This window comes from Triticum dicoccoides, chromosome 2A (assembly GCF_002162155.2).
Source record: "Triticum dicoccoides isolate Atlit2015 ecotype Zavitan chromosome 2A, WEW_v2.0, whole genome shotgun sequence".
In the NCBI taxonomy this organism is placed as follows: Eukaryota; Viridiplantae; Streptophyta; class Magnoliopsida; order Poales; family Poaceae; genus Triticum; species Triticum dicoccoides.
In genome coordinates this window covers 674964623-674974941 of record NC_041382.1, presented here as the reverse complement: position 1 = coordinate 674974941, position 10319 = coordinate 674964623, and positions in this window count along the sequence as shown.

Here is a 10319-nt window from a genome sequence, read left to right as displayed (position 1 = left end):
AAAAGGGGTTGGATATCCTCTATCCTCAGTTTATCATAGTGGAGAGGGATACCTAGGTACTTAATGGGGAAGTTACCTTTATTGCAGACTAGAATAGAGAGGAAGTCAGCTAACTCCTGATCATCCATGTTGATAGGGATGAGTTCACTTTTAGAGTAGTTGATTCTCATGCCTGAGACTTGTTCAAACCAGGTTAGAACAATTTTCAGATTGCTAGCATGTGTGGAGTCATTGTCTAAGAAAACGATGGTATCATCTGCATATTGAAGGCAGATGATGCCACCAGGGCAGACCTCAGGACAGAGCCCTGCAATCAGACTATGATCAGCAGCTTTGCTGAGCATTTTAGTAAGAACGTCCACTACTAAATTAAACAAAAGCGGGAAGATGGGGTCACCTTGCCTAAGGCCTTTACCAGCAAGGAAAAAATCACTATCATAGTTATTTAACTTGACCCCAACAGACCCCCCATGAGTAAGTTGCTGGATCCAACTCTCCTCTATGAAAGGCTTGGAAAAGATCTAAGAGATCATTTTTCACCAAGTCCCAAAAATGCTGGTAAAACAAGAAGGGAATCCCATCAGGATAAGAGCTAAAAATGGCTTCCTTCACCTCTGTCTCTGAAAAAGGGGCTTCTAGCAGCTCATTTTCAGCAGGAGAGACTTTTCAGAAGCAGAGAAAAAATTGTTTTGTAGAGAGAACCCAGAAGGGTTTTCTTTCTTAAATAGGTCTTTGTAGAAGTCACTAGCCACTTTCAACATCTCATCTACCTCAGTAACAGGGCCATTAGGGCCATCAAGGGAGTGAATGAGGGTTTTCCTCCTCCTCTGGTTAGCTACTGCATGGAAGTAAGCAATATTTCTACCACCCTCCTTAATGTTCCTATCTCTAGACCTTTGTTTGGCTTTAATTTCTTCTTGAAGCCAAATTTTCTTGAGCTCTCCATGGACAAAGTTTAATCTATTAGTCTCAGCCTTAGAAAGGTCAGTGGTTTCTGCCTTAATATATAGAGAATCAAACTCAAGGAGGAGAAGCCTTTTGTATCTTCTAAGATTAGCTTCCTCATTGGAGTTCCACCCTTTGATAGTTCTTCTAAATCTCCTGATTTTGATCTGCCAATTTTCTAGGGGGCAGCTGCTCCCAGTAGGCTCATTCCAGATTTTCCTGACTAGCTCAGTAAAATCTTCTCTAAGAAACCACCACTTTTCAAATTTAAAACTATTGCTCTTTGGAGTTTGGTTAAGACTAGAGTCCCAAAGCAAAGGAGTGTGGTCACTACCACATCTAGGCAGAGCTCTACAACTAGAAAGGGGAAAGAAACTATCTAATTATGTGTAACAGAAAATTCTGTCAATGGTGGACATAATCCTGGAGCAGCACTTCCAACATATCTAGCAGAACTGTGGGTTTTCCTTCTGACAGGGCAATTCTCAACTTTATGGGTAACCATTTTGCAGATAAAACAACTCTTGGGCTTGACACATTTATCCAAATGATGCCCTGGTTCCCCACAGTTATAGCAGATCACTTCAGAGTATGCCATAAGGCCCGACGCAGGGGCAGGAGCAGTTTTCTGGATGTACTACCTCTTCTTTTGCTGATTCTTGCCTTGAGATTTCCTGTTGATCTGAGAGTCAAAACCACCAGCAGATTGATCTTGGGCAATTACAGGAGCCTGCCCAGATTGTGCCCCCATTTGGGGCGGAGGTGGTCCGTACCACTGCCCAACCGGCGCTCCCCCCCCATTGTGATAGGGGAAATTCATCGGAGTTCCTAGTTCCTTCTCATCCTCCAGCCAGATGTTGTCTCTCAGGAAGCATAAATAACCACCAGACAGCTCAATTGAAGCAGATTGCAAGCCTAATTTCAATCTTCTGCAGGTTTGGGGAGAGGTAAGGTAGGGGATCCACCTGCTCCGGCTCTGGTGGTGTGCTGGTGGGCAGGAGTCCAGTCAAGCATTCTCATCTCACAGCACGGCGTGGATCTCTTGAATTCACTTCTCCTTTCGCCCATCGAACCAACGCAATCGGTGGCTCACTAGGGTGGGGCATCATGTGCTTCTCTGAGAAATCTCCTTCGAAGTAGATCCGCAGGGCTAGATTTGACAGCTCCCAATCCACATGATCCTTGCACATCCGAGCATACCCGCGCGAGTGAGAGAACGGATTCGGTCCCTCCTCGGCTTCCTCCCTCTCAGCTTCCTCCTCTGCTTCCCTCCATTCGCGTGTGCACTGGGTCCAGGAGAGAGCGTCATCGTGGATCCTCATCGCCCGCTCCCTCCATATCCTCCCTCAAGTCTCCCACAGCACCGCCGGCACGACGAGTCAAACGGCTGGAGCATCCGGGGGAAGGCTTTGTAGACATGTGGGAGATGCATCTTGTACATCTACCTGTCTTCTAGCCATTCCCCCATGGATATGGCCGGCGACTCCATGGGGCGCGCGAGCGGACTTGCTGAGGGGGGCAGGCGCGCCCGGACTCAAGAGGCGAGGGGTGGTGGCGAGATCTATGGCGGCGGCGAGGGTGGAGGTAGTGGCGGGGGCGGCGGCGAGGGTGGAGGTGGTAGCGGGGGTGAAGGGGCTCGCGAGAGCGGTCATCTATTTGCCAATTATGTGAACTAAACAGTCAACATATAAAATAATTTAAATATATATAATATAGTTAGAAGGGAAACATAAGTTGGACCTGGTGTTCCTATTCTTATATAGAAAAATAGAACAGACCTCTGTGTTTTCTTCAAAAAAATACATAAATTGGGCTGCCAAAAATAAAATCTCGGATGGGAGGTCCATAGCCCGGTCGATACATGACGGCCCTAAGAAAATACAAACAGGCCTATGGACCTCCCATCTGAGGACGTGGGCTTCGCATGTTAAAAATGAAAGCCTAGACGGGGCAGCCCAAAACCACGTCCAACACTTGCCAAAACTTCGTCCCTCATTTTCTCTGTGTTTTGCACACTCGACATTGTGTGGGCATTTTGACTGTGCATCATATGAAGATGTGCTATGCATGAATATTGATCAGCATGATGTTAACTGGCTGGTAGTTCCATTTTCGACCATGAATAAAACTTCCAACATGATGTTAACCCTGTTTGAAAAGGTCGTGTTAATATAAATGCTCTGCCTCTGAAAGTTGCAGTTTCTTATCTAAAACTAGACTTGCAGTTTCTTATCTGAAACTGAAACTTGCAGTTTCTTCTCTAAGAATCACATTGTCTGCACTTTTATACTCCTATGAAACTACATTTTTAAGTGCTAAAAATATATATCTAGAATTTATAAAATACTTCATATGCTCACTACTACAAATCTGAAATTCAAAAGACATTCATATCTGAAAGTACTCTCAAAATACACAACACAAAACACAATTCACAACCTGCAAATACTGACAACCCTAAGCTCCTCCTGACAATTAACAACCTGCCCGACTATTGGGCTAGGGGGCAGCCCCCTCCTATTCCTCGGCGGTAGACAGCCGCCCCGTGAGATGATGTGAACAGCGAGGGAGACGATGGCGGGGAAGCGTCGTCGGGCCAACTGCTTTTCTCCTCTTGCAGTTGGGTTCGGTCGACGAAGACTCCACCGGCTCGCTCTGGCAGGACACCCTCACAAACGGCACCCTGTAGATGCTCGATCCTTCAACCTCTGGTGGATGCTCCATCTGGGATCGATACTCCCACCACCGCTCCCTCACGATCGGATTCGGTGAATCTGTTTGCTCCATGGCCCAGAGGAGCAGCTCTATGTACTCCGGCGTGACTCCCTCCGGGAGTATCGCCGCCTTTTCGCTCTGTTGCAGATATTTGGCCATGGATGTCGTCGTCGCCGCTAGTTGGTCCTTGTTGTCAAACCAAGACTGTATCTCCAACATCCTAGCTAGCTTCACATGGTCGCCGTCTGCGATCCTCACGTATCATTTGTACTCCTCCATCGATCTACTTCTCCACAACACCTTCACTCGCTGGAGGTGGTTTTTGAATGGAAGAGGAGAGGAGCAGCGCTGGTTTTGGATTAGAACGGGAGACGAGTGACACTAGTTTTGGACTGGAACAGGAGAGGAGGGGCGGTGGTTTTGAAATGGAAGAGGAGAGGAGCGGCGCTGCATTTAGATTGGAACAGGAGAGGAGCGGCGGTGGTTTAAGAGGATAAGAGCGGAAGAGCGGCACTGGTCTTGGAAGTATTTTCTTGTTGTTTCGCGTATTTTGGGTCAAAGTTTGACCATGTACTGTATTTGACAAGCAAAATGTGAATGCATGTCACCAAAAATTGTATCGTTTGGTTTGTATCTGAATGTACTTTCAAATTATACTCCCTCCATTTTTGTATACAAGGCCACAAACTCATATTACAGGTACCAAGGTAAAAATCAATGCTATGTTTAAGTCAATGTTGCAAGCTAGCTTGTCACCTTGATTGTCGTGTTAACTAATGTGGTTTTTCTCTCCCAAGCACAACAAGCCAACCCTCTTACTCCTCATTGGTTGATTAATGTTGGGAATGCAAGCTAACCTTCTCACTCCCGCATGCAAACAAGGGATATTAATGTCCTCGGGTGCTAGTACGAGGCAAACGCCATCAATTTTGCCTCGATTAATGTTAGTGGCCTTGTATAGTTGCAAATTGTAATTTTGATAGTGGCCTTGTATACAATGTATAACATATATTTTATGTGCGAAAATCATGGTCAATTATGACCCAGAATAAAAGGGAGACTAGTTAATGTGGGGTCGCTTTCTTAATTGAAGGGTAAATTGATTTTGATTTTGATCCAGTCAGAGCCCGCCGGCCCTCTCGTCCAATCCTAAATCGATGCTGCACACTCCTCTCCCTCTTCTCCATTGAAAAACCACCTCCTCTCCTCTCCATCATCTCCATTCCAAAACCACTGTCTCGCCTCTCCCTCTTCTCTATTGCAAGACCACTATCTCTCCTCCGTTTTCTAGACGCTTTGCTCCATGGCACGGGCGCAATCCATGGATACAAAATTAGTATACTGTATACTATTTAAAAGTCGAGGGCGGGGCTTTTCCTGCGCGGTAGGCGGTAGGGCAGTTCTGCCTAGTCGGTTCGACAGAGACGCGAGAAGATGAGGGAGTAGGCTGCTGCAAACGTAGGGCTGTGTGATTTGACAGCGAGTTACTACTGGACAGGTGGGGCCCCGTGATTTGACTTGCCATTATCATTTTAACTGCGGCACTATGACCGGCGTGAGTCTCCCAGATTCCTAACCACCTCCATACAGTGCCTCTCCCAATGCTCCACCATGTAGTAGAGGCTGGCTCTTCCATGAGAGCCCACTTCTCCACTTTTTCCTTGCCTCTCTTTCCTCCACATATGCAAAAATGCCATGTAAAGCGCACTATTGTACTTACTTTTACTCGCTCCTACAGGTGCTTAAGCTTGCCACATAAGCATAAAGTCTGATGTGGCAAGTTAATCAAGAAGAGAGAGACTAGTTTGGTGACCCAAGGAAGAAACGGTGCTAAGCGCGTGTACCTAGGTGAAAAGACAATTTTGAGTCTATAGCTAATTAAGTGAAGCAAACTTAGCAACACCATTTCATTGGAAGAGGTCACTCCTTGGCAAATGCAATAAATACACACGCTTAGCACCATCTCTTCCTTGAGAACGAAGAAAGAGATAGAGAGGAGTAAAAAAATACACTTATAGCCAACCTTCTTGTAGTATGAGTGACTAAGTGATGACTATGTATGACATGCCAACATCAGATAGCCTAACATGCCGTGTTAAATCTCCAAGGGCGCGACCGCGTGATCGGCGCGACGGTCGTGGTAGGCGCGACCATGATACGGGCTACTGGCAGCCCTTGGATCTGAGATCAAACGGTCGCATGCTAAGTTGCTGAAAATTTGCAGAATAACCCTCCAGGATAGGATATTGACCCATAGGTCTAGAATCACGCCATGCAACCATTCGATCTCAGATCCAAGGGCTCTCGGAAGTCCGTATCATGGGAGAATGGAAAGCCACTACCCTGTCGTTCGCACGCTGGCAGTTCGCTCCTACTCGTCCCCACACGTCCTTCAATACTATGGCGGTTCGCTCCTAGTCGTCCAGTCCATTCACATTACTGCAGTTCCACTAATCTTAACCCTCCTCCCAAACCCATGGCATCCCAAATCTCCATGATCGGCGGTGAGTACAAGGTTAGAACCATCACCGGCGATGAGTTCTACGTCATCTGCACCCGTTCTTCTGCGACGGTGAAAGGATGCATTTCTCGCTTCAGACGCATGTTCGAAGACTCAGATGATGAGTGGGTCACTGGGCTAGATGTTGAGTACACCACAGTCCTGGGACGAGATAAGAATCTAAAGGACAAAGAGAGGAAGAAGCCCGCCGTGATCCAGGTTTGCGTGCATGACTTATGCTTGGTCTACCACATATGCCATGCCGACATTGAGTGCTAGGATTTAAGGACTTCCTTGAGAGCAACCTAGTCAAATTCGTTACTGTAGACTTTGGTAACGACAAAGAAGTCCTGCATCAGATAGGCCTCGTTGTAGGCAACACCTTCAACCTCCAGAAGAATCGGCTGGTGTCCTCTCGTCAGCCTTCAATGCTGACCCTGGTAGGAGCCATGGTTCATCCTTCGTACGGTAAACTGGAGAAACCTCATTACACGTTTCATCATCATGCATGGCAGCGGAATTTACTAGATATAGACCACATCCACTACGATGCAATGGATGGCTACCTTTGCTTCAATATCTACAAGGGTTGGATGAAGAGCAACAGCCAAGTGTGTAGTTCAAGCAAAGAAGTATCAGCCAAGAAGAACAGGGACAAGGACGAAGTCGAGGACGTGGATGAGGACTCCGAGTAAGGTGGCAGTGTCGTTGCTCATGGTGGTTCTAATGTAGTGTCTACCGAAATAGTTGCAAAGTTTAATTTCAGGTGTGCTTAATTTAATTTGAGGGGTGTGTTGTGCTGAGCCCCCAGCAGAACTATGTTATGTTTCTTATTATTACTTTAACTCTTCAGTACGTACATACTAGTATTTCTTACATTTCATCTTTTAGTTGGTATAGTACTACCACTCATTTCTTCACATTATATACGTACAATATATATGGCCAACATCATATAGCCAGCAGTTTAGTTGTCAAAGAATTTTAGGGTGCTTAGTTTTGTCAAAGAATTCCAGGACGCTTAGAGGGTGCTTGGATCCAAGGGACTTGTTTTAGTCTGACTAAAAATAGTCTCTTTAAGAGGCTAAAGTTCCAAGCACCCCTGACTAAAGAGGGGCTAAAACTAGTCTTGAGACTAAAAAATTTTAGTCAGGGGTACCCCTACTAAAATGTGGATTAGTCCTCTCTCTACTCATTTAACTCCTCTCCTTTAACACAAGCGAGTTCTGGATTGGAGGGTCTGGAGGATAATAAATGCTCATTAACTTGATTTTAGCCTTTTTAGTATTTGGATCCAAGCATGGGTGAGGCGCATGTTTTAGTCCCACTACTTTTAGTCATGGGACTAAAACGTATCCAAGCACCCTCTTAGTTTTATTTGAGGGGTGGGTTGTGCTGGACACCATTATTGTGACTAGCCTTTTTAATAGTACTATATGCATAATTTGGCGACGAGCGCTCTCTATATGTACCACCTTTTTTTTAATTTCAAGTTTTGCTCCATGGCGCAATCCATCGATACTACTGTTGTACAAAAGTATACATTTTTTAAAAGGCTAGAGGGCGGGGCAGTCTAGCTTGGTCCGTTTCACAAGAGGCGAGGGCCTTTGTGATTTGACAGCTCATTACTGCTGGAAGGCGGGGCCTTGTGATTTGACTGCTCATATAAATGCGCCGACGACCTGATCGAGGAGGAGCAAAGAACCATGCGGTATACCCAAGTTTTCCACTAGAGTAGTACTGCGACGGAGGAGCACGAAACACGGCAGCCCAGTGCCATATGGCGATAAAAATGATCTAATTTTCTAGTCATCTCATTGTTAGCATTGTTCTATTCATTCCCACAGAAAAACATTGTTCTATTCATGCCTCGCAGAGAACGTGACACGTGCGGTGAAACACCCGAAGCAAAGATGAAACACAGGAGCAAAAGAAGAAGGAAGATTATCACCCCAAATGATCTAATTCTCCGCGGAGTCGTAACTGCTTCTTCATCGCCTCCATGACCTCCATCTCCTTGCGTGTCTCCTCCGCCATCTTCATCATTGTGTCCATGACGCGGCATTTCTCGACGCGAGCCTTCATCATCTGTTCCACGGCCATATTACGTACCTTGACAGCAGCCGGGTGCTTGATGCGGAGCTTCGCCAACTCTTCCTTCTCTTCCATGGCGAGGGCCTGCAGCATCTTCATCAAGGAACTACTATTCTCATGCAGCTTCTTCCAGCTGGTGTTCTTCTCCTTCAACAGGTTGATCTCGTGGCAGAGCTTCGCATTATCCTCCCGAAGTCGCAGGATTTCGCCGGTCGCCTTCTTCTCCGAGGCAATGCTCTTCTTCAGTAGCATCACCAAGCCGGCGGTCAACTCCCCCTGCTGATTGACCTTAGCGGGCATGTCATCGAGGCTCTCCTTCAGCAACTCCATGAAGCCTTGGATGAACTCCTTCTGCTTATTGAGCTGATCGGGCATGCCGTCGAGGGATAACGACTCCAGCTCCGCCGGCTCGGCATGTTCGCCTCCGCGGCTAGGGCGCTCCTGGGAGCCATCGCCTGCCCGTGAGAGATCTTTTGAGGTCTCTGTGTGGCGGCGAGCCCTCTCTTTTTTTCCGCAGCCTTGGTTGCCGCTCCCTTGTTACGAGTAGTTCTCGACCTAGAGCTCTGCTCACCGGCCATGGCAACGACGGACGAAGAAGAAGCGCTTATGAGGAGGAAAGGTAGAGTGATTTTCGGTTAGGTAGTTCCCCTTTTTATAACCTAAGTACAAGCACTAGTACTAACACCTGCATAGTGGGAACACGTTCAGGTTTGGTACGTACTACTAGTAGGTGTGAGCAGGCTTTCGAATGTGATGGGAACAAGGTAAAGATTAATTGATGGTTTTGGTTTTGAGGCCTGAAACGGCTCCCGATGAGTTTAGCGGAACATAAATTTCAAGTACTACACTGCTCAAATGTGTAAATATTATGTTACTGTCAAAAATTGGCACAAAATACGAAGGAGACCAATGGAAGTACTACTAGCAACCCACGATTTAACTACTCGCATGCGCGCAGTGGAGTAATAATGTCTTTCTTCCGCCCTCACATCCACTCAATTTGCATGCGCTGTATTAATTGACCATCAATGAAGTGAACGACTTTACACGCATCAAATTATCACATGGGGTGGATCTTGGTACGAAATTGCGTCCGCCCGTGTACCCGCGTGTGCGTGCGAGGAATGAGTGCGTGCATGGCGTGCGTGCACATCTTCACTTCGTGCATGTACCGCCAGTATGGCTCAGGGAGGACGAGTACATTCTTCTGGAACCAGCAGCACGTCACTGTGATCAATCCATGCAAGGAGGTCACAACAATGCCTACACATGTGCCACGTGGCTTCATGAACTGTAAGAGAGACACTGTGTAGCGTGCCATTGGTATTCTAATTTACGTGTTTTGCACATACTCGAAGTACTAGTAAGGTACACGTGCATTGCACGCATCAGATTTTGCAACCAAATTATGAATAAATACCACACTATAGCATGTAAGCTCTGAGTCATATATGCCTAATGTAGCCCTTCATTTAATTCTTATAGTTCATCTCATTCAAAATCAATTAGTTTTTATAAAAAAGCTAAGAACGCGGGAATAGGAAAAACATGGGATTATAGTGGAATGTCGTCTTGAATCCTACAGGATTGTACGAGTGTTTGATTGTGCATAGAAAAAACACAGAATTCTTTCAAAGAGGTTTGAGTGGATGGGATGTTTCCTATGAAATCTAGTGCAAATGAATCATATGGAAAAATTGCTATGGTTTACAATCCTACGAATCAAACAACCAAGATAGGAAAAATTCCTAATGATTAGAATCCTCCAAAATTCCTTTGAGAATCCTTTGAATCAAAGAAGCCCTTAATCTATTTTATGATTCATGGAATTGTGCGTTGTAAAGCATAAAGTAAAAACAAATAATGGCAATTCAACTAGAAAAAAGTTTGGGCAGTTATGATATGGAAGATTCTAGAACAAAAGAGAACCACTGTTGTTTTGAGGTTTGTGCATTATGCTTAAGTTCAATGATGGAGTCTGCTAGATTGTACATGTGGCCAAATCCAGTGGGGGCTAGAAGATGGTGCGAGGGGCGGAGTGGAGGGAGACTATGAGGGAATGCAC